Raw genomic sequence first — 24383 nt, 5'->3', positions numbered from 1 at the left:
AATCCAGATTTGCTGCAGGGAGAGGATTTCTGCTTGGGGATCCACTCAGTCGCTGCCTTGAGGGGAGATTGTTCTTCTCCTAACTAAAGATCCTGCTCGGTATTACAGGCGGGCACGTCTTCTGGGCTCTTAACCTTACTGATGTCAGGTGGTGGTTGCTCGCTGGCAACCTGCTGCTCCTCTGTGCAACCGGAAAGCATGAAAACTACCTTCCGTTAGAAATGAAACAGTCTCTTTTCTTTCCTTCCCTTCCATCCTCGCAGGTGACGGCTGACGCGGCGTGCGGCTACGTGAGAGGAGGAGGGTGGCTGAGCAGGGTTTGTGTTACCACCCAAAGGGCAGCCAGGTGGGGCAGCCCCTGTGCGCAGCCCTGAGCGCCTTCTGCCCCGAGCTGCTCCCGGCGTGGCGGGGGCTCGCGCGCTTGCCAGCCTGCGGTTGCCGCTCCGTACCTGAGCTTCGGGCTTTCTCCTTCTGGGGCAGGTTTCCTTGTGGAGGTAGGGAACGTGTCTGGGGGGTGTTTGAGAAGCCCTTGGAAAACCCGCTCCGTATTTCAGTTTTTCCTTGCCCATCTTTTCGCCTTACCCCCTCTGCCCCCCCAAGAGTTCGTCTTCTCTTTGGCAACCACACGGGAAGCATAACATTTACTATGACCCCTTGAGAGGTGAGCAGGGCCATCGGCAGCCAGCTGTTGTATCTGGTGGAGGGCGATTGCTTATTCCTCGCCTCCCGAATCCTGTACCAGCTTTGCAGGCAAGGCTGGCCTCCCTCTGCCTGTGGGAGCGCCGGCTCCCCAGCTAGGGCACAGCAGCGGCTGGGCCGGGCTGCGGGAGCTGCACTGGGATGAGCTGGGGAAAGAGGAGAAGTGACGTTCCCGGATCTTCCCCCTTGGTAGGGATCTGAGAAATGCTTGTGGTGAGGAGGGATGCTGAATGTTAGTAATGAATGTATCTGTGATGGGGAGAACAGGGTAAGAGGGCAAACCCTTGAAAAAGAGGAGGTCCCAAGTCTTGGGTGTTACTGGTGTTGTCTGCTAGGCTTGATTTCAGGCACATCTGCGTGCTCATTTCAGAATGGCAGGTGAGCTTTTCTGGAAGGACAGAAATGGCTCTTGGCTCCAATGCAGGTGCTCTTCTCTCTTCTCTGGAGCCTGTTGGCATTTACTGAGATTCAAGATAAATGGTTTCTCCATCTCTTCTCTCTTCCTTCCTTCCCCCAAACTTGGGAATCTTTTTGGCCCCTCTCTTCTCAGGAACATCAACCCACTCTTTTTCCATCAACTTTAGAAAACTGCTTTTATCGGCATACTCATGTTTTTGATATTTACTTGAGAATTTTTCAAAGAATCTCTGTACCTTGGTTTTGTGCCAGCTCTGTGTACAGAGGTAGCATCTGCCTTGCACAGAAAAGGTTACTTGTGCATTTCCTTTATTTGCTACCACTTCTTTTGTCTAGTTCCCCTTTAAAAAGATTCAGAAGGTGAATCTTGGCTGCTATCTTTATTTCCTGACTCTCTCCCAGAATTCATGAGGAAATGCTCATGAATAAAGCCAAAAAAAATCTACACCTCTTCTCCCCTTCCTGTCATTAGAAGGTTCTCTCTCTCCTCCTCCTCTTTTCTCATTTAGGCCCTGATGGATTGGGCAGACTACTTTGCTTTGTGGTCATTGATTCTGTTAACTGTCAAAAAGTATTCCAGAAATGAGAGAGAAGAGGAGAGCTGGACTCTGAGGCCATCTCGAAACTTGGAAGCATAAAAACTCTGCTGTTCCAGGCTCTCTTCAGTGCACAGCTAATTTTGAAATGAAAAGTCCCACAGACACAGAGTCTGCTAACAATCTCAAATATGAAAAGAAAATCTTGCTATTTTTTTCCTTATTTCATGAAGTAGGCGCATGCTCCTTTTTTCTCACCAGAACAGAAAGCAAGTATTCTTGAGAAGATGTGAGTAAATTAGAGCTTACTTTGAAGAGTCAGCCATGAATAGGTATTACTCCTTTGTCTAGAGAAGTCCAGGCCATAGGATCCTTCCTCTTGATCTCTTGGCTTTTGTCCAAAAGCACTCACTGAAGTTACTATTTTTGTGAAACTGCTCTCTTCTCTTTCACTGAGAAGTGACCTATAGACTTCTTAGCTCAATTTATGCAGCCCTTAAATCTGCTTGGAAAAGCATGCACTGGCAGAAGACACTATAAAACTGATGCTGTCCAACTCTGTAAGCATTTGAGCAGTCAGTAGTGTCTTAACAAGCTGGTACTGACCTTGGAGATGGTGGTGGTGATGATCCAGTGCAACTGCCTCCTTCACGGTTTTCATGAGTTCTTTCAGACGGTGCTCCCACTCTGCCAGTTCGCAATGCTGGCTCCTTCCCTGCCTTCTCCTAAGATCTGTAGRAGTGCCTACAGTGTTTCTATGCTTGGGCAGTGTGCGTGTGGATACCGCTTTCCTCTGCATTGTGACACAGTGGATGAAGTCTGTGCGCTCGTAGGCGCTTCCATTGAGGAGTAAGCACAGCGTGGTTCAGGGACTGTTTGCAGGTGGAGCAAAGGGTTRTAGCTACCTGTAAGACAAAGCTTCAGTACTGAAGCAGTGTGTTAATGCTGCAGGCTGTTCATCAGGCAATAATAGTTGGCCATGTTATTAGGTATTGAGCTTTACTGGGAGCTGTTGGCAGCTAGTYGACTTCTCTCTATTTCGCAACAGAAACACTGCTAAAAAACCTTCTTGAGTTATCTGCTAAGATCAACTGCCCATATGCACTATGGTAGCAGGTTTTACAGGCTGCCTGCCCTGAGAATTTCAGATCAGAATCTGGCCCTAGAACAAAAATCGATGTCTTTTCTTTTAGTGCTATATTTATCTCCTCAGAAAAATATGTTGTGAACTGGGATAGCAAATATGTGGATATTTCAGTGCTAATATATGGGTCCCTTGCATGCCTTCCTCGTGCACATGTGTGCTTCTTGTTTCAGTGAGAGTACTGATAGAGTAATTTGGGTTAATGCAAATGTCAGAATGTGTCCAGTAGCCCTACACAGGAGAAATTGCGAGTAATTACAGCAGAGGCTATAGTCTAGACCTCAGGAGAGGTAGCTGGTTTCACCACTATGTTGCCTTCTTTGTGTGAGCTTGGGAAAGCTACTAAGGTCAAATTTTTGCTGAAATCTATGGTAGCTAAGCATCTAAGCACCTTGTGGATCTGGTCTTTGATTTTCCATTGATACTTTGGTTCATTATTTGCAAAATGGAAATATCTGTTTTGAAATAGCAATGTCGGGCATCGTGAAGTTACTTGGTTATTACGGTAGAGGGGACCACATAAGCTGGGACGGCTGGGTGAAAGGGGTAATATAGGCTACTGGTGTTTTCAAAGAATAGTGCATCCTGTGTTTTGGGCTTTGTTGAAGGATGGTGATTTGCAACAAAGCCCAGAATTTTGTTGATTCAAGATTTATATTTTGTTTTTATTCAGCATTTTTTGCCCTTTCTGAGGGCTCCAGCAGCTGAAACAGCACAGTCTTGCCACACAGCAGTTTCAGCTGAGTCTGGTGTTTGAAATGGCAACACCACTAAATGTTTGTGACTTGTTTTTAGAACAGCATTTCAGCTGCCAGTTTCCTTAAGAAAACAAAAACAATATGCAAAGCGAGAAATGCAAATAAAGGAGAGACTTTAAAATACTTTTAGTGTTAAAAAAATAAAACTAAACCAAAAGGGTTCAGAAGGCATGCTAAATTTAGCAAAATTGTTTAAAGTAATAGGAAAACGACATCTAAATGAGGACGTGTGCTCCTCTGCTCTCTCTTTCTCCTCTTTCCTCCCCCCCCCCCGCCCTTTTCACCAGCCCACATACAAGCTCATTCATTACGTTTTCTGCTAATGAGATGTTTTAAAAAATGTTGCTTTTCCTCTGGTAGAAGGATTGGATGCCCCCCAAAAAATAGCTACCACATGGGGAGGGAGGTGAGGGGGAATGAGAGCTCCCCCAAACCCTCTACTTCCTTACAAAGTGCTGAGGAAGCTGCAGTGGTACCGTTGATTCCTCCAAGAGAGGGCAGGACTTAAGGCATCAAAGAGAGGACCTCCCTTGGAGGCATGCTCCATGCATGTTGCAAAATCATGCTCAGTGGGGACATCGTTTCTGCAAAGTAGGGAAAAGGCATTTGTATGTACATATAGTACCTTCTTCAGCCATGATCTGATTGAATATATGAGATATAATATTCCCTTATGTGCACCTAGGTGCTAGTGAGAGAGAGAATTTGTCATCCAGCAAAAGTGTGTTGAAGGGAGACCTTTAAAGAAGTTGCCTTTGTCCTATTCTCAATCTTACTGATTATTTTGTAAGACAAACCCAAAACCCAGAAAAACTAATTCCTACTGGAATGGTTTTATTGAGACATACGTGTATGTGTGTGTATGTGTATATCATTTAACATTTACAAAGTAATAACTCATTGCTGTTATTGCTGTTGCATTATTAGGTGTTTCTGTAGGCCATCAATGCACTGACTGTTCTAACAACTACAGGTTAAGGCACAATTTTTGCCCCAGAAGAGGGAAGCTAATGCACAGAGAATGTACTACAGAAAAGCAGATTGAACACTGAATAGACAAAGTAATATTTTCCAGAGCTACCAATTGAATGAAGAGTCTGTCTCACCAGTTTTAATAAACTCTAGGCCTCTAAATGTTACAACAGTAACACAAAAATATCCTACCAGTTTAGGATAATAACAGTAGAGAGGAAAGGTTTTGGAAACATGGTGTTAGTATATAAGAACATATCACATAACACAAAGGGCAGAAAGCTGTCTGGAAAGATGCTTGGAGAGCAGCAGAAGCATCACAGGCATAGGAGCAGACTGACCACACAGAGATACGGATCAGATCTGATCCCATCACAGATTCCTCGGCGCCTTTTGTTAAATCGGATGGACTCAAATCCTCAAAGACAGTTAAACACCCAAATACCTTTGGGGTTAACTTCAGTCCATGTGTAAATCCTCTGTTTTTTTCACCTCCCTGCTTAATATTATTTTTTGTTTGCCTCCACCTCCTTAGCATCAGAAATAACTGCAGCTCACATGTTGGAAGTTGTCCACCATTATCCCCAAGTCCTTTCCAGTATTCATTCATTCATGTAGTGGTGTGTCTTGTGTGACCTGTGTTCTTTGCTCCTAGCTGCATGACCTTTGCTATTAAGCTCTCTCTAGTTGGAAGAAGTTAGCATTAGTAGGTACTACAGATTAGTCTGAATAATTTATCTATTTTCCCATCCCCTGAGATTTTGTGACAGCTGCACATTTTACAAGCAGTGGGTTTTATATTTTCTTTCAAATTGTAGATGAAAGTTATTGAATATCACTGGGATAAAACGAGATCCCTGCAGGGAAAATACCTCGTCAGATGATGAATCTCCATTTACAATTATTTTCTGAGATCTATCAGTGTAAACCAGGTTTAAACACTTTCATAGGTGCTGCACCAAAAAATATTCTGAAAGCGGTACTTCAAGGAAAAAAATGCCTGCCTGTTTGATCTCTTCTTTTCATTGAGATGAGTCACCGAGAGATCTTTTAGGTCTTAGGGGGAAGAAATATGAGTCCAGTGTTGGCTAAATAAATCTATAGGTCAGTATGGAATATATTCAGCAGCAGCGTGTTAAATGGACAGGGCATAGATTGGGACCTTTTGCACTGTTGTGGGATTAAAAGACGACAACTCCGAAGTAAACAGATTGCTAAATCAGGAGGATGATGACCCATAGCATTCGTATTAAAATCTTACCAAATCTTTTTATTTTTTCCTCTTGAAACAATGGAATGTATCTTTTCTTGTAGAAGTGAGGAATTTGCATAGTTGCAATTTTAATTGTTCTGAACAGTTATAGGGAAGTTGTATAAAACTGCACTTATAGTAAAGCGTGGGGGACTGTATTTGAGAGAGAAATTCCAGGTCAGCTTGGTACTGGATGTGCATGTACTCCAGTGTATTTTTGGATATCACAGAGGTGAYCTGAGAACCGTCAGCTCTGCATTTGTTGTGTTTTTTTGCTCTTTGGTATCTTTAACTAATCGAACCTTTGCAGCAGGAGAAAGTCTCGGCCACAACGAGGATTGGGTGCCAACATCACATTAGTCTGTAGTAGATTTGTGYGCCAAACTATCATTTAAGTCTTTGAAAATCTCCTTAGCACTTGTGTAGCAGATAATACAATACTTCTGTGTAGCTACTTAAAAGTGAAGTTACCGGAGTGCTTGTCCTACTGATGAGAGAAATCAATATGGTCCTCTGCTCTTTTCACTTAAAACCACATTAGCAAACTGTCAGACGTGATGGACTGCTCTAGCTTGACCAGCTCACGAGAAATTATTAGCTTTATTGTGTTAATAATGAAATTTTAATTGACCAAAACCTTTTTCTCACCAGAAGGTCAGAATGTTTTTGGTGAGTAGAATCTAGCTTTTTACTTAAGAATAGGTCCAGACCCAAATTAAAAAAAAACTACTACTGTTTTTCTTCTGTGATATGCTCTTTCTGTGCTACTCTGGGATTAAAAACTGCAAAGTATAGGTCCGCAGAGACCCTGACGTTGTTTCCCAGTTATGCATCCAGCGAGTGCTCCCAGGTCCTGGTTACCATCTGCGAGAGCTGAAGTACTGATCCAGTTGCTTTCAACGGCCCATTACAAGGAAATGCGTTTCAATAGCAGAGTTTGTTTCAACACCTTCACTGCCCTCCATGCTTCTATGTATTCATTTATGTTTTAACTGAAGAAATGCATTAAGCACATTGCACGTGTTATCTTTTTCTGCTCTGCTGCCTTTAATTAGTGGGGATGGGTTTATACATTGATGTACGACGAACACAAACATTAAATTCGGGCTAATGGGAAATGAGTCTGGACTTGAGTTATAGTGACCATAAAATGTGATGAGATCTGGCACTTGGTTTAATAACACCAAAGAGTTGCATGACCTGTAATCTAATGGCATCACGTTGTACTGTGCTGCATAAAGCACTAATATTTTTATGGAGTCTTAAAAAAAGAAAAAAAGCTTGGTTATAACATTCGGCACACGTGTGTGCGCAAAAGTGCATCTATCTGTTTATGGCTCTATGTTAAGGCAGTGAACCCCACTATTTCTGAAATTTCTTTTAGCTAGGAGTTTTTATATGTCAATAATATGAGAAATTAAGCAGTTCAAGTGGACAGGGCAGGCAAATTACTTTATTTGTTTTGATTTTCTACAGATGTTTATGGTAACGACCTAAGACTGAAGGAGTTTGTCTTAGGGAATAGAAAATCGCACAGAAACATTGAAGCAAAACTTAAGTATAAAGATGCACTGTATTTTAATATTCTAGGGGAATGTATCCCATACTGATACAAAAATCAGTCACATCTTGTCTTGCAGCTTTTTGGCTCAACATCGTCAAAGTTCAGTTACGGAGTCAGCCAGAGAAGGAGGCCGTAGCCTTGGAACTTCCCTTCAAAGTACAGTAATTTCTTTAAAACCCGTTTGATCTGTCAAGTAGGTGCAGAAGCTTATGTCAGGCACTAGAAAGAGAGCAGATTCGGCTCTGACAGATTATACAAATACAGTGAAGGTAATTGACTTAGCCAGGGGAGAAAATTCTTCCTCCCAATTATGTCAAATGCCAGACAACCTTGCAGAGGTGGGGAGAGAAACATGCCCAAAGGACACTACTGACAGAGTGCTTTTGTGGTAGGTGCTTTCTGTTCTTTTGATTTGATTTGATTTTTTTTATTTAAGCTTTCAGGGATAAAATAAGAAAATCAACTAGATCAACTGCATCTTTGTGTTGGGATTCCCAGAGCTCATAAATCCATTGCCCCTTCTGTGGTCCTCTAGGATTTTCTGCCTGTTTTTGTAAAGGTGCAAGCTTTCGGGAGACACTGAGAGGCAATGGAGTCCTAGACTGCTTATTTTTCTGTGTGTTTTAGCTTTTGTTCGGCTTCTTTTGCCTTCTCTTCATATTGGTGTGATTTTAAACCTCTTCAAAGTCAACAGCTTTCTGTCACATTCTAAGTTTTTAGTGTTTGGAAGGCAAAAGCAAGAGGACTGAGCTTCTTATTTTGCTCTTTAATCCCTAGTCAGAGCTCTAGTCGGTCTGATATATGAAGCTGTGCCATTTTGCGTTCCAGCACCACATGATTCTTTTACAGAAATTTCCTGTCAATGGAGAATGGGCCAGAAGGGCTTCGTGGTAGGAGTTATTGTTTGAAGAATAAAACTCAGTTTTCTCCATTCTGTCTGACACCCTTTCCTCCCCCGGTGCCTGTTCTTAGTTTGTGGGTTTTTCCACTGCAACTCTTGAGAAATGTTACTTCCAAGAAGTGATAAAGACAGTAAAGGGATTGATGGAGGCAACTTTTTGCTCTGCTGTATCACGTCCCTCGGAGGTGGTGCTGCATGACAGATCACAGTGATGGGCAGGGCAGGCACGTGCATGTTCCCGCAAGTACACGTTTATATCCAAAGGCTTTGCATGTCCAGCGTGGCGATGTCTGTAGTCCTGTTAAAATGGTGTATGTCTATATGATATATTAAAAATCACCTGTAGCGCAATCAGGTAACTGGACTGCATTCCCTCTCTCCGGTGAGTATTACAGGTGGTCGCGTGTTGCAGCACAACAAAGATAAAAGCTGTTGCACGAGTTAATGCTCTTATAGGCTAGGAAGACATGAGACATGACTTTTTTTTTTTAACCAAGCAGACTAGAACCTTTAATTCATCGGGACTGAGGATGGTTGCCATTAATGAGAGCTGCAAGGGTGATCAGCTTTTTTTTTTTTTTTTGGAAGAAACTCTATCTTAAGTTTTTTTCCTAGTGAAGGTAGAATCCGTTTTCAATGTCCTTTTCTTTGGTAGCACAACTCTACTATATATAGCAGGCCCTTCTGGAGTCTAAATGCTCATCGTCTCTTATGGCTTTTTCAAAAGCACACAGATAAATCTGGCTGCGTTTGTATTTTATGTGGTTGGGGGGGGGGAGTTGTTATTGCTGTTGCTTGCTTTACAAAATTTCTAGGCACACTCAATGCAAGTCCATTGTACTAGGCACTGTATGATCAGAGGTGTGTGGAGGAACAGTGCATGCCCCAAACCCTCTAAAACTAGAGGATGTCTTCTTTAAAAGGTATTAAATAACATATAAATAACAAAAACTGATCAGACTAGCTCCCTTTTGTGTCTCCTGCACTTGACTCTCCTCTTGCTAAATGTGGTCATACTATCAAAACTGTTCATTCTTCTGGCTTCTCCCTCTCAGTATAACTGTTTCAGACCTTTCAGTGGCAAAGAATTCCTTTCAGCTTGTGTATTCTGACTTTTTTCTCATCCTTGCATCTGGTTTTGTTGCTTCATAAAGCAGATATTGATCACAGTTGCATTTGGTTAAATTTGAGGTTAGTTTACACGAGTCAGTGATGAAATTTCCTGTGACACTCTTTTGGACATCAGGCATTCATTATCTTTAAAATCAATTTTTTGAGAAACAACTTAGTCTGTTCTGCCATTAAATGTACTTTTAATAAAATAAGTTGCTTAGTATGCATAGTTTAGATTCAGAGCCGCGGTTAATTTGTTGTTTCATGTTTCTTGGAATGTGCTTTCAGTTTAGCTAAACAACGTTCTATTTAGGGCATAATTTTATGAATATTTTTTGTAATTCTGGCAGCAAGTGTTGCAGCACTGTAATTATGTCATAAGCATTCAATGTTTTTCCATCATTAACTGGCTCTAATCCCAGTTTTAGATTACAAATTTCTTGTTTGCTGTCTTGTCCCTTCAAGAGAGAGTGCAATTCTTGAGTACTTTTGTCCACAGAAATGATTTCATAATCAAGTCCATCATTTGGGTTAGTTATACATTAAAGTAGTTCCAAAAAAAGTCTATCTTTCTCTCTGAAGTCATGATATGTGGAGTTTTTCTTAAAGAAAATTCACTTTAATAATGATATAAGCCAACCAATATTTGTTTAGAAACAAATGTAAGTCTTGTTTACATTAAAAATATTGCTGTCATTTAATTACTCTAATTTCAAAATGGAAACTAATTAAACAAATACAAGCTAGTAGTGTTAATGTACCTGAAAAGCAGGGCAGGACCTAGCGGGTGTACCACAGAGGTGGATACTGGGGCCAATACTGTTCCACTTCATTAAGGAGCTGGATGATGGGACAGAGTGCACCCTCAGCAAGTTTGCAGCCGATGCAAAACTGGGAAATGTGGCTGATAACACCAGATGGTTGTGCCACCATTCAGGGGGACCACAACAGGCTGGAGAGATGGGCAGAGGGAAACCTCATGAAGTTCAGCAAAGGGAAGTGCCAAGTCCTGCGCCTGGGCAGGAACAACCCCAGGCGCCAGTACTGGCTGGGGGCTGACCTGCTGGAAAGCAGCTCTGCAGAGAAGGGCATGGCATTCCTGGTGGAAAAGTTGAGCATGAGCCAGGAATGTGCCTTCATGGCAAAGAAGGTCAACAGTATTTTGGGCTGCATTAGGAAGACCGTTGCCAGCAGGTCGAGGGATGTGATGATTCCCCTCTCCTCAGCGCTGGTGAGGCCACACCTGGAGTGCTGTGCCCAGTGCTGGGTTCCCCACTGTGGGAGAGACATGGACATACTGGAGCAAGCCCAGCGAAGGGCCACAAAGAGGATTAAGGAACTGGAGCATCTGTCACATGAGGAGAGCCTGAGGGAGCTGGGACTGTTTTGCCTGGAGAAGACTCTGGGGTGATCTTATTGGTGGGTATAAATACCTGGGGGAGGGAGTAAAGAAGATGCAGCCAGACTCTTCTCAGTGGTGCCCAGACAGTGGGGACAAATTGAAATATAGGAAATGCCATTAAAACACAAGAAAAGATGCTCTTACTGTGAGGGTGGTTGAACACTGGAGCAGGTTGCCCAGAGAGGTCTCCATCCTTGGAGATATTCAAAACCTGACTGGATGCGACCCTAAGCAACCTGTTCTAGTTGACCTCGCTTTTGGGGGGGGGTTGGACTACCTGATATCTAGATGTCCTTTCCAATTCAACCATTCTGCAATTCTGTGACCTTTATGGCCATCTGCTCTGACTCTGATTGACGCAACTGATAGAACTTCATTGAATAATCTCAGCCTTAACATATGTAAAATATACCTATATATAAAAGGGAGAGTATTTTTTTCAAATTGAGAACTCCTAAACCAGAATCCATTTTAAAAATATCTGTTTTTCAGCAGGCTAGATTTATCTTCTTGGTTACTTTCTGAAGAGGTCCCAGTGGTAGTCTATGGAGATAGTCCATCAGTTTCTAAACTGTAACTTAGACACCATGAGGCTTGAGTCACCATCAATTGTGGGCTTGCTAATGTGAAATCAGTGCAGTTGCATTTGTGTAAAGCATGAGTAATACAGCTGTGAGTCAGCCTGAGGTTTTGAAGAGAGAATCTGGTTTTAAATTGACTTTTTGTTCATATATCGCACTTTCAGTTATATACTTTCCCTACTGAGTTTAAATATTCCAAGAAGAAACAAGTACTGAAATAAAAGATACATCTGCTTATAAAATAGGAGCAAATTGTCATATTGTCCTGCTGGTCTCAGTGAAGTGGTCAGGCTCCCACGCTCTCCCTTTTCCACTCTTGGAGATGGATGACTGGGCTAGAGGGACCATTGGTCTGACCCAGGACAGTTTTTCTTATGCTGTTAAGCACTTTTCTCTGGTTCTCATTCAGGGTACGATACTGAACTTGGATAAAGCCAGCCAGATAATTAATCTAGCTGTCTTGTCGGTAGCAAAGTGAGTGGCATTTTCTTCTTAGTAGCAAAACCCAACAGCGTGTGTTTGTGCCTTTGATTTCTATAAAGTGTTCTGATGTGATAAGTTAATCTTGATGCAGCACTGACAGGTCTTTCCTTGAGTTTTGTGTTCAGCTCTGAATGTAAAAGGAAGAAGGAAAAAACGTGATTGAATACGTGCTTCTTTTGATAATTAATTTCAGTCAACAATTAGTTTCTTTTTCAAAGTTGCTGTTTGGGACGTGATATTGGAATGGGATATTGGCAAAGGACTTCATTAGTTTTCACCAAAAATTAATATGTCTGTCTGCTTTTCACTATGGGGCTAGTTTTGCTTTCCAGATCAGTAATAGACTGCTGGCTTGCTTTTCAAAACTACTTTATCAGTGTGTTTGCTTGTGTGTCTTTATCCTTCCAGCTACTGCTTTAGAAGATGCGGGAAGGAGAGGAATACATGTTCCCTGAAGGTTGCYGTAAAATAGCATTTCCTCATGTAATAATGAATGAAGCATTTCCATGCCCCCTAAAACTTCTTCTCAAAGAAAAGTCTTGAAAAGTTAAAATAATGGTAAATATTCTGTAGTCTAACTCGTGCAAGGGGCTGAATAGGCTGGCCTTGATCCAGGAAGGCACTTAACAATGTGCTTAACTTTAAGCACATTGAATATTCTTACTGGCATGAGTGAAAAATCAATGAGACTGCTCACATGCTTAAAATAAGACATGTGCTTAAGTGTCTTTCTGGATCCCAGCCAGAGCGCTCAGCCTGCGAGATGTGCTGAATTCTAATTGTGGGCAAAAGCTCGCAATGTTTCATTTTGCTTGTCCTGTGTGTTTCTAAAGAATTCATTGATATTGTCTGTGTTTATTTTCATTGGCCTCCATTTCCCCTCTAAGCCCTACCAACTCCAAAGCTCTGGGAGTAAAATAGATGTGCAACTCAGGGTTGTCAAACAGCTTGTCAGGCATAGTACTTAGACTGTATATATTGGTATGGAGCAGGAACTGAACTTCAGAAAAGCTGGGAAAAGATGAGGTGAAACGTGATTGTTTTCTTTGGTAGCCAAGGTTTTAATATAGAAGGAAAATGAAGAGGAGAGAAGAGAAGGGCTGGTGACACATCGCACCTTTTCAGTTAACATAGTTGCTTCTTAGGAAACATTAAAGAATGCAGACAGATGCATTAATAATCTGCTGGCGGTGGCTGTAGCCTTGGCAAGTCGGTTTTCCTACCTACTATTGATTTTTCTGAATCTCAGACAGCAGTTTGCAATGGGTGGCTTGCTCCTTCACTCTCCAATGGGCAGTCAGATGCGTCGTCACAGCCAAAGTAATTTTTACTTTCTACCCGCTCCCTCCTCTTTCTTCAAACAGCATCTTTTGCTGCTTAGATGACAATTTCCACTGCTGACAACTGTGAATGATAAAATAGACTATATTTAAACACAAAGAGCCTCCACGGCTAGAGGTGCAAAACAGCCCACTGCGGTGCTCTGGAGCTCTTCACCGGCACAAGTCACACATGCAGAACCGAAGCCTCGCGTGCTGCAAAGCTGGTAACTCGCTGGCTGGCAAACGCAAAGGCAGTGGAGATGCAGTGATCTGGAAGAAATCTTTGCTGCCAGTTCTAACTTATTTGTCTAAGGGAATAGCATGTCATTCTCGCCCCCACATTTGTTTTTCAGCATCAAGGCATTGCCCGTCTTCCACTTTTTCTTTCCTTGTTTAAAGCTTCCTCCTTACATCTCACATTGGTATTTGCTTTCTTCTTTATCCAGGTTGCTGGAGCCCACAGTAAATTCTTCTTCGTGTACTGCCGTTCAGTTGTGGTCGCTGTTATTTCATCACTTGCCTTTTTTACTAGAAACTAAACTTTTTGTTTCCTGATTTTAATTTGATTTAGACTAGATGAGAGAGAATTTGAAAGAAGAGTCAATGGAAAGAGAGAGGGAAAATAGTGGCTAGAGTAGAAGGAAATTGAGCGTAAGCATTTTTCAAAGGTTAAATATGTAAAAACAGAAGAAACCAATTACACCATGGATGATTTACATATAGCTACAGGCAGCAGGATCTCCTGAAAATGCTTCCCTGTGAACGAGCATCTGCCGTTCTGGGGAGACCCCCTCCACAGTGTCTCTTGAGCAGGTTGAATGGGTTTGGGTTATATTGCTGGGTTTTCACGCTGCAGAGGTGTGCTCGCTGTAGTACTCAAGTCTGGCTTCAAGCTATCTTTCAAGGTAACTAGCTGTGTACGTTTTTATTGTGTATTTCTCCTAATGGCCATTTCTTTGGAGTATACCTTTTTTTTTTAATTTAAACAAAAGCTTAATGGAGCCAGCTGTCACATACAGAATTTCACTTGAGTTGGATAAAATGTGATTAAAAGTTCAAGTTCAAAAGGTGTACTCAGATGAACGGATAGCCAACACTCTTTTAAACAGTGAAATGATCTGCACTTAAGGCGTCTGAGCAGATTTTAGAAAAGCAAAGGAAAAACATTTTAAAGCAAACAAAATTTTTCATTCATTCTTCTAGTTATAATTCTGGCTATCAAGCTTAAATCTGGGCCTGTGAGTCTCTGTGTTTGCAGGTGTCTCCAATGCGACAGAGCCTTCTGCCACCTAGTGTTAATGCGCGTTCTTTCCTCAGCAGGGTATCACCAGATAATTTAATAAGTGTCATTATTTATTAATCATACCTGGTTAGCGTCTCTCCCCTGCCCCCCGTTGCCAGGTGCTCTGTGACCATTTAGAGATGCAGCTTCTGCATCAGAGGCTTTCAGAGTCGATTCAGTCGATACGGACAATCTCTTCAGATGTATTTGTGGAGGATGCAGTTTGCAAGGTGGGTCAAATCGTTACGCAAATCATCCATGGAGAATTTCAGTAATTCTGAATATTGCTCCGGTGTAATAACTTTGTTAGCACTTTTCTCCTCCAGGTGAAACTAATGGATTCAGCCTAACTCAGCACACTGTGTGTCCTCCTGCTGGCTCAGGAAATTGTATTGGACTGAAAGGAGTTGCAGAGAATAGAAATTAATTCAACAGAAATTATATAAAATAAAAAATGGTTCCTTTAAACACTTAAATCATTGTCGTCGTAGAAGAGCAACATGGAAATCTCCCATCATCACTGCTTTTTCCCCTCTAGAAATTCCACCAGGGCGCAATAGAGAAGGCCAATAAAATCCGGAGAATTACACCCAGATTTCACAATAGAAACRTCAAACTGTTAAAATAGAAAAATAGCCTTAATGATGCTTTAGATTTAAGCCAAAGAGTAATAGCTCCTACCATATGTTGACAGATAGGAGGAAACTGTTTTGAATTGAAGGATTTTTTTTTTTTTTTTCTTCTTCTCTCCCCTATAAGAGTCATTCCCAGAGAACAGAGCAGCTCTTTCCCCTCCTGCCTCCCATTCCTGCGAGCTGCCTTTGCTGGGTGATACTGGCTGGGGCTTACTGGTCCCTTCGCAGGTTGCCATTTGCGAGAGCTCAGCCGAAAAGGTGCATGTGACTTACGCAGATGCTTCTAATTCCCAGCCCGGGAGGGGTTTTGAGGATAACCCCTCGCTCCTACCTCCAGCCTTCCTCCCTCTTCTTCCTCCCGCCTCCTCCAGGCCTTGGCAAGGAGCAACGCCAGCATGGCTGAGAGCTGTAAACTCGATCCTCAGCATTGGGCCGAAACGCTGACCTCGGCAGCAGCAACCGGCACCTGGGGAAGCGGAGGGCCTGATGCATCCGAGCCTTAGTCAGCTGTGATACCAGGCAGGCTGTTTTTTTCACCTTGTTTTGACCCGAACACTCTCATCTTCTTTAAATAGCGTCATTCAAGCTGCAATCTTTTTGCTTTCAACATTTATGCTCTTCAAATACTGCCTAAAGAAAATAACTTTGGGTTCTTTTTAACTTGCTCTGGAGCTTGTAGTTGTTCATCCAAGATAATTATTGGGTTTGGCTGCTTACTTATCTGATCGGTATCAGAGGTTAGAAAAACTCCTCTAGAAATTCACATGCATTTTTTTGCTATTTGTTTGAGTCGTATTAAACTGGAATTAGCATGCAACGTGGATTAATCCCTGCTCCATGTCAGCGTGGAGGCTGCTGCGCCACAGTGCTAATGGAACAAACCAGCTGACCTGGAGCAACGGCATTTTCAAAGCTCGGGTCATGCACATTTTATTTTTTCTTTGTTCAAATGATTTTTTTTTTCCCATCAGAGGTGACTTGGGGGTAAATTCTGTGGCTGGGGTAAACACGTTTCCTGTGTCATTTTCTCGCGCTCTGCCCTTTATGGGGGCAGAAGAGGAGAYGGTTCTTTCCCTTTCAACTCCAGCCTCATCTCTTCTTTCATGCCAAGAGTGGTGGCCCACCACAGCATTTCAGCATGGGGCAGTAGGACAGATAAATTTGGGAGGTCAGCTAGGGGAGCCTGGCACCCGGGTCACCCGGGGCTCTGCCCTCCCCTGCCGGGACTAAAACGCAGCCCTTCAAGGCGGACAAAGTGTGCTGGCCAGTCCGTTTCTCAGCCTTGGCCCTAATCAGACCGAGTTCTTACTATTAATGCCAATAATGATTATAATAAAGAAATAGCAGCATTCATGTAAGATTTTTCTCAAGTTGTATATTTTACTTAGACTTAGATTTTTACTTAGGGGAGGAGGGGAGATGATGGCCGAGCTGCTGGAGCCGTTCAGCCCTTCCGCGTGGTCAGAAATGTCTCCTCTCCGCTTGCAGCAGGCTGTCCCGTCCTCTGGACTCGTGGTAAAGCGCTGACCGTCTCTGTGGTCTCTTGCCACAGAACTGCATACCCAGCAAAGCGTTGTGTACAAGAGGGAGAACAGTCTCTGTGCGTCTCCGTCCTCTTTCTGTAGGTGTCCCTGGCCGAGCGCTCTGTGCGGAAAGGGCTCCGTTTTCTCCGGAGCTGCATAATTTACATGCAAGCCGGCTCAAGAGGAATCTCTTTCATGTTAACTTGCTCAAAGACCTGGTTCATCAGTATGGATTCCTTGCTGYGCTCTGGAGGATTTATGGTACACGGTGGGGTGCGAGGAAGTCAGAGAAAAAAGCGGAGTGAGGAACAGTAGGGAATTTTTATCCTAAAAGGAGAATTCATGTGCCCCAAAAGAACTTTCTTTCAGAATAAAAGGTTTGTCTTTTGTCTACAGGAGGGCGATTGTATGCCAGGAGTTGAACCCATGAAAATATTCCCCAAGCAGTGGAGAAGGACGTACTAGTGTCCTTAAGACTGAACTTGCCCTGTCCTAAAAAAAAAAAAAAGACAGATCATGAAAGCAATCCTTACTCGGGTAGAAAGTTAGGGAACAATGGTTAGCTTCCTCAGAGTAATAATAATTATTTAAATATATTCTGGTGAGCTTTGTCCTAAACATAGCGTGCAAGAGGAAGCACCAAGTTGGAGGGCAGGAAGAATAATGAAAAACTGGAAGATCAAGGCAAGCCAAAACACTTCCACCACGTGTTAAACAGAAAGCCACTCTGCAGTTGCCAAAATGACCGCTTAATGGTCGTTACTAGTCGCTGAAAAAGAGCTATGAAATTATAGCTGAGAAAAGGCCCTTGCGCTCAATGACATTCTTTTCAGGGACAAGCACAAGTGAAGCCTGATTTAGTCATAGACTAAATGTAGCTGCCGTTCTGCAGTCCTCTAACGTGTAATGTATCCGAGTCCTGCGGAGCGAGCGCTTTGCCGGATTCCAGCTAGGACTGCAGTGTCCTTGTGACGCGGCGAGGCTGCTCAAGGGTGTCAAAGCGCTTGCTTGCAGTTGCTTCGGGAGTTTCGGCGATGGGCGATTGATTTACTGCATCTGGAAGTTCGGACCTGGAAATGTGAGCGAGGCAGAATGCCTTGGCTGCCGTGGCGCGGCCGGGTGCTGAGAGGACAGGCAGCTGGCCGGCGACCTCGGYGAGATGACAAATGGTGGGCCAGGTGCCCCACGCGTCCGCGGGCGCTTCTCGGCCCTCGCGCCGCGGAGGCACGAGTTGCGGAAGCGACTTGYGCCCAAGGAAGGCTTCCCGCGAGCGAGATTACCGTTTCTAGAAATAAACATTAACCTTTTGTTGCCAGCTGAGCCTGCGAGGATAATTAACTCCAGCAGCTCTTTGGGAAAGCGTTTAAGCAGCAATCCTTTGAGTTTGAAGCGGGCGGGGAAAGCCTTCGTCCAAATAGTAGTGGTTCTGTGTATTTTGGAGACGGCATCGGGAACGCCTGGAGGAGAGCGTGGTGCCAAGGTCTGCAGGGAGCAGCGAGCCGCAAGCTGTTTACACGGCATAATCAGTGCTGGTTCTTGACTGACGTGTATGGAGCCATTGAAAATGGCTAAATTTGTTATGGGGAGGAAAGTGGGATGTGAGGAAGCCCCCAAACGATTAAAGAAAGAAAAGACAGCATATCCTTTAAAGAAAGTCACGGAATCGGGAAACCTATCGTTTTCCTCTTTGCAAAGATTTGACGTGCGTGCAGGTTCTGCTTTCCGTTTCCCGTTTTTATTTTGAAACATGCGGTTGCTTGCCAAAACAGGCAGAACTTTCAAAAAAGCGTTGTCATGATTTCTGAGCGCGGCGGCACGGCGACCTGGGGAGCTGGGCCCGCTTGCACCCGCTTGCACCCGCCGGGAACGGAGCTCCCCGCTTCAGAGTTGGACCCTTGGTGTTACGGTGTACTCTGGGGGCTTCAGGGTTTTTTAACTTCAGCAATGTGACCTCTCTCATTGCTTCAACTTTGGAAAGTGCTTTCAAGATTCCTTGCGTTAGCAAAAATAACTGAATCTACCGCGAAGACGGGGAATGGCTGCGCACTTGCACTGGTGTTTACATTTTCTAGGGTTAAAACTGAGTTACGGTCTGTAAGTGGTGCTCTCCAGTCGAATGTTAGGGGGACTTGATTAAATGCAGCATTTGATTATTATCCAAGTAAATATGCAGACACCCACGGCGAATTCTGCGCTCACATGAAGCATGAAACGTGTCTCAGACATGCTCTGGATTTACACAGGTGAATTCTTGCTGAATGTAAAACCCTAGCTTGCGTAATTCCTCAGTGGAAAAAGAGGTTTATTTGACTTGTTAATGTTTTAAACATATTGCCTACAGGTGTAGGTGGATTTGCATTTCCATGGGAGATGGGAATCGGTCAGTGTATATCGGCTAGGGTGGTTGTGTGCTCCAAATCCATAGTTCACACCACATGAAATAATTATATCAAGGCTGCAGCCTGCTTGGATAAGACCACGCGGTGGGACTGGAGGTGTCCAAAAATAGCCGTGAGGGCAGTGTCTACAGAAACCTCTGTTTCTGCCTGTGTACCTGCCGCATGTGCACCAGCCTGCAGCGTAGAAAGCGTAGGAAATGCACGTTAAGCCACGACGGTACAAAGCTGCCTTTATTTAATAAAACCTTTTTCATCATTAGTTTCCTGTCTTTATGCTTTAAAACCTCCACTTCTTTTAAAATTGTATCAGATAGATTCTGGGGGCCAGAAGACATTTATCCATCCTCTTTCATATTCGTTTCTCCATACTTAAACCTTACCTTTAGGCGACAGCATTTGCTTCTCGGTTGCTCCAAAGGGTGAAGGTTTTATTTGTGTGTTAAATAAACGTGGCTGCATYTCTTTAAAAATTAGCGCCTCAGTAGAATTGCAGTGATATAAAAATGCTGGAGACCAGSTGCTGCCTAAAACTTTTCCTCCTTTCAATCTTTTTGTAGCAGAAGAGCAGTTTTTTGCATGATGCATTTACTTACTAGCACTGAAGATCTCTTCTAGGAATAGCTGTTGCAAGAAAATGTCCTCTATTCCATCCCCCAATACGGTAGCTTTTCAGGGAAAAGGTTCGGTCTCTGGAGTCTGGATTTCCTGACAAAAAGGGGAAGTTTTCAGGGWAAGTAATGTGGGAAAATCTGATTCTGTTCTCTCCCCCCACCCCGTTCCCCTCTGCTTTCATGTCTTGAASTCTGATGCGGATGGCTTCTTTGACTTTGAATTTAAAGATATTTYTACTGCAAGATTCACAGCTGTGCTCACCAATGTCATAGGTAATTTGTAATAAAATCTCCAATATAGGTAATTAGATATCTCTTACGGTTTATGCCTGTGTTTCACCATTAGAAGAGGGAACGGTTTATGTGAAACATCAAAATGCCTTGGTTTTTACATTAAGCACTACAGAGATTTTTTTTATTGGCCTCTGCAGTAGCTGCATGGTAAGTAGCAAAGCTGCTGTTTCTGAGTGGGAGCGAGGAGCTCGGAGACCCTGCTGCAGCGACGCTGCCCGCGGGCGCTCTGCCGCTTGCACTGCCGCGATCTGAAACGTTTGCCCTTCGACCAAAGGGAGGAAAGGAACGGAAGAAGAGAGGGAAACGTAACTCAGCATCCCCAACCTGCTTTCTGCCTTTGGAGTCGAAATGGGCTTTATCAGAGAACAGCTGTTTCCTGGCTAATAATACTTTCCTGCGCTTTCCTTTTGCTCCTTCAGTGTCCGGTAGCAGATCTCTTGTGCTGCTGCATGTCAGCGGAGATGGGCTGTGGCAGACCCATTTTATTTTGTTTTTTAAAAAGGACTTTGTTTCACCGCACGCAGTTTATGTGTACTCCTGCCCAGAGAGACTCACAGCATTTGAAGCAAATCACTATTTGGAAAAAAAAACATGTGGAGGAGGCTAAAAAGAATCAATACAGGTCCTAGATTTCTTTTAATGATTTGGGGGGTTGGGTTTTTTGGCTCCTCTGCTGGGAACAGTTATTTCTGGTAGAACAGAGTTTTTCACTTAGGACTTTTATTTCTTAGTTTTAAGTCTTCTAGGAGCCGCAAACTCACACTCCCAATTCGGAAGCTTTTTCTTTCATCTTTGTTGTAATATAATGCTCTAAATGGAGACCCATTAGAGTCAATAGGCATCTGATTTTGAGTTTATTGAAAGATGAGGACTTTAACTTTTCCTTTTTATAGAAGTCAGTTGGAAGGTTTCCCTCTGAAGCTAAGGGGAAAAAATACAGGTTCTTCCTTTAAAACTCACTTTTTGATGCATGTGTCTGCGTCTACAGCCAGTCATCTTTGGCTTTAGGTATAGGTATGGTTTTTTTACAAATCAATTCAAGCGAGCCTCTTGAAATGTCATCAAAGGTAAAGTTTGCTGGAACCGGAGGGTTTTTCATAATACAAACAGTGCTTTCAGGAGTAAATTGTGGCAACTTCAGCCCCTAAGTACAAGAATCGCTACTGCTTGTTCTGTATTTGAGGCATAGGTGGTAGAAATGTGGCTTCTGCACCTGGCCACATGCTGGTTTGAATGGGAAGAGCTCCAGCCATTGCTCTCTGAAAGACACCAAGTAAGTGATAGGTCTGCAGCTACCTCTTGGGACATGGTTATATTAAATGGGCTGAGCCAATTCATGGCATGGAAAAGGCAGCGTCCATAATACTTCTTCCTTTGTGCTGGGGTCTAGTGCTCATCTGACACATCGGTGAGCTATTTCAGTTCACTAAGCCCTCAGGAAACCAGCACAGGTCGAAACAAATAAATAAAAGCTGGCCTTACTGAGCTGACTCTGTTACCAAAGGGATCAGGTGAGCATCAGGGCCAGCACAAGGGAGAGATGGATGGATAGAGACCACCCCTTTCAGCACCTTTCAGCAATGATATTTTTGGGGATTCTCTCCTTATTCATATCCTCCTGGGAGGGAGGGAGATGACCTGAGTTTGGGATGGAGAGTAGGGTCTCCATGGACTGCACTGAACTGGTGGTCCCGCTGCCTGCAAATGGGATGGAAGTCTTACTGGGGCTTTCAGGTTTGGAGGGTGGTATTTATCGTAGCTCTCTGTTGTCTTCTGGAAATTGTTTCTGTAACCAAAACGCCATTGGGGTGTTTAGATTGACTTTGCCTTGTGCCACTGCTGTATGGGCTCTCTTTGGTCTTGTCCTGCTGCAAGGCTATCGGGCAACGTGTCTGGTTACAAATATTTTCTTTTCTGTCTGCCTTGGGATCTGTCACGTTAGGACCTCAGCATGCTTAGCGGTTTTTTGACCTTCACACTGATTGCTGCAAGTGTGTACTCAGAGCTACCCAGAGACACTTAAAAGGGGGAAAAAACAGCGAAACAAAAGAACCCCCTCAGCTATTGCAGCAGGTAGCTGCCTGCCTGTTGGCCAGTGCTTGCTGCAACCCCACCCATTGCTCTAATTTTTTGCCCATTTCATTGATTTCCTGGTCATTTTTAAACTGAGTAATTCAAATTGTTAAGTCACATTTAAGAACCAAAATGACCTCTTGAGACAGCCATGGACCTAATCCTTTCCAGGGAAAAGATTTTTTCCAGTACAACTCTAAATCAGGTTTCTCCCATTTAGTCCTTGTTGTCCTGGAGGGCCAAGGAGAAGAGAAGCTGGTGGTAGTGAGCCCTGCTACCTTAAGGCTGGGAGCTGTGACCTGGGGGCCTGGTACAAGGCCCATCTGTCTTCTCCAGCACTTGGAACAAAGGCTGCAGAAGGTATCGCGTCGGGCTTGTGAGGATCCTTTCTTAAATTTATAGTTGTGTTAAAGTTGCATAATATGTTGGAACAGGCTGTGCTGGCTGGTGGCCAAGCAGGAGGTTGTGACACCCATAATAACTTGTTTGTTTGTTTTTAAAGATCTGGTTATGATGATAGTGCCCAAAGAGCATCTGTTAAAAGTAGATGAAAAGACTGCTTTTTGACTTTCAGGGACTTTGCACGGGGCTTATAGCTAGTCTATGGAAGGATGTATTGCTATTCTGGGCACTCTTCCTTTGTGGAGTGGCTTTGTGGTGCGTTTTTGTCTTAACGTAGACGTTAAAGTCTCTGAGATGGGGATAGCCGCACTGTATTTGAATAACACCTAGCAAAGGCCTGTTGCTGAATGAATTTCCCAGGGCTATTTAATGAAGAACAACAGTGAACTTGGCTCATTTTATAAACAAATTCTGCTTTGGCTGCATGGACTGACTGTATCGTTGAACTGGTTCAAACAAAATGGAGTTGCTTAGAGCTGAGTTTTTACCTGCTAAGGGGCTGTAGAGTAACCCAGACTACGCATCCTCAAAGAAGAACAGACCAGAGAAAACCCAGTTTCTTATGAATCTTATTTCTAGATAAGCCTGCATCTTTCATCTGCTAAGACCCAGCCTCTGAACGGATACTCTGCATAAGGCGCTGGTAGCTTATCTTAGAGACTTGGTAAAGCTGATGAAAACATTCAGAAAGATTCAGGAATGCAGCGCACGCTACTGCGTTACTAATGTTTTACACAATTTTCCAGACTGGAGTATTTTGCTTGCTTTCATGCAACCAGTATTTATTATTTAAATGATGAATCTGGAATATTTCCCAGATCTAATGTCTGCCCCATTACTTTCTCTCTTGGATACTGAGGATAATCAGACAAGCAGCAAATCTGTTCAGTGGAATAGAACTACTTAGCTTTTTTTTTTTGGTCAAACAACTTGTGAGTGATTTTTCTTTCCTTCACCCCCATAAAATATCTAACAAATCGAACAAATGAAAATCTGTATGCCAAATACCCCATCCTGCACTTGTGCCCCCAGTAATGCATATCCAGAAATACTGGGGGGGTGTATTTGTCTGGGGTTGGTGGGGGAAAATTGTGTGAAATAACCCCCCGCACTGATACATAAGGGGGTTTTGGTTGGGGGGAGAGAGGGAGGGAGGGAGGTACTATAGGATTTTTGGTCTGTCGGTTGCATGGGTTTTTCTAGCTTGGTTTTCTCAAAAGTGATACATTCCAGATGAGCCCTCCCTGCCCCTTCCCCCCCCCCCCCCCCAGTAAAACCCCAGACGTGCCTCTTTGTGCCTGATGAGGTCTCGTGACCAACGTYGGGGAGCAGGAGCTAACAGGGAAGGATGGGCAGAAGATCTGCGAGGCAGAAATCCTGTAATGAGTTCTCCTGCTCGTGAAGCGCTTTGCTCCGTTACCTYGCTCCCGCTTTGCCTCGAGCGAGGCAGGGGCACCGCGGAGGCAGCGGCGGGTCGGCCGTGGCCGTGGCCGCGTACACATGCTCCGGGCAGGGCGCAGAGCTTGCCTCCGGCTCTGCGGTGGCCGCTTGATCGCGTCCGTGTCCGTTCTTCCCCGAGGATGCGGGCTGAGGTTGTACCGTTCATTCGCTGATCCTGCCCCTCGTCCCTGGTGGCGACTACGTAACGACGATTGCTTGGTTCCTGCTGAAAAGACCCGACGATTTAATTTGCCCTGGTCTCGGAGTGCCCCGTGGGCCTGGGATCGGAGGGATGGTGTTGGTGCCCGGYGTCGGCACTCGCGGACTGGGTTTTCCCAACAGCCTTTTCGAGGGAAGCGTCCTGTAAGAGCCTCCGGTTTTCTCCTTCCAGGTTAAGAACCGTTACAAAAGGGACCTTTCTCAAGCCTCATCTTCTCCGTTAGACTTCACGAGTTCGCACCACCGCGGAGCGGCTTTCTTGCATTTGTCGCACTTCCCTTCCCTCGCGCCGGCACAGCAGGACGGGAGGAGGCGCGGAGGGGCCTGCGAGGCCCAGGGACGGCGCCGCGGACGCCGGAGG

At 44.0% G+C, this 24383-nt stretch overlaps 1 protein-coding gene across 4 annotated transcripts in view; it reads left to right on the top strand.

Annotated features, from left to right (window-relative positions):
• Window positions 1–24383, top strand: part of MNAT1 (MNAT1, CDK activating kinase assembly factor) — a 126541-nt gene that overhangs the window by 97676 nt on the left and 4482 nt on the right. The gene's annotated exons all lie outside the window — the stretch shown is intronic.

The sequence above is a fragment of the Apteryx rowi genome, unplaced genomic scaffold (assembly GCF_003343035.1).
Source record: "Apteryx rowi isolate R43461 unplaced genomic scaffold, aptRow1 scaffold_78, whole genome shotgun sequence".
Classification (NCBI taxonomy): Eukaryota; Metazoa; Chordata; class Aves; order Apterygiformes; family Apterygidae; genus Apteryx; species Apteryx rowi.
Note: the sequence above shows the minus strand (reverse complement) of the source record. Positions and strands in the feature narration are given on the sequence as shown.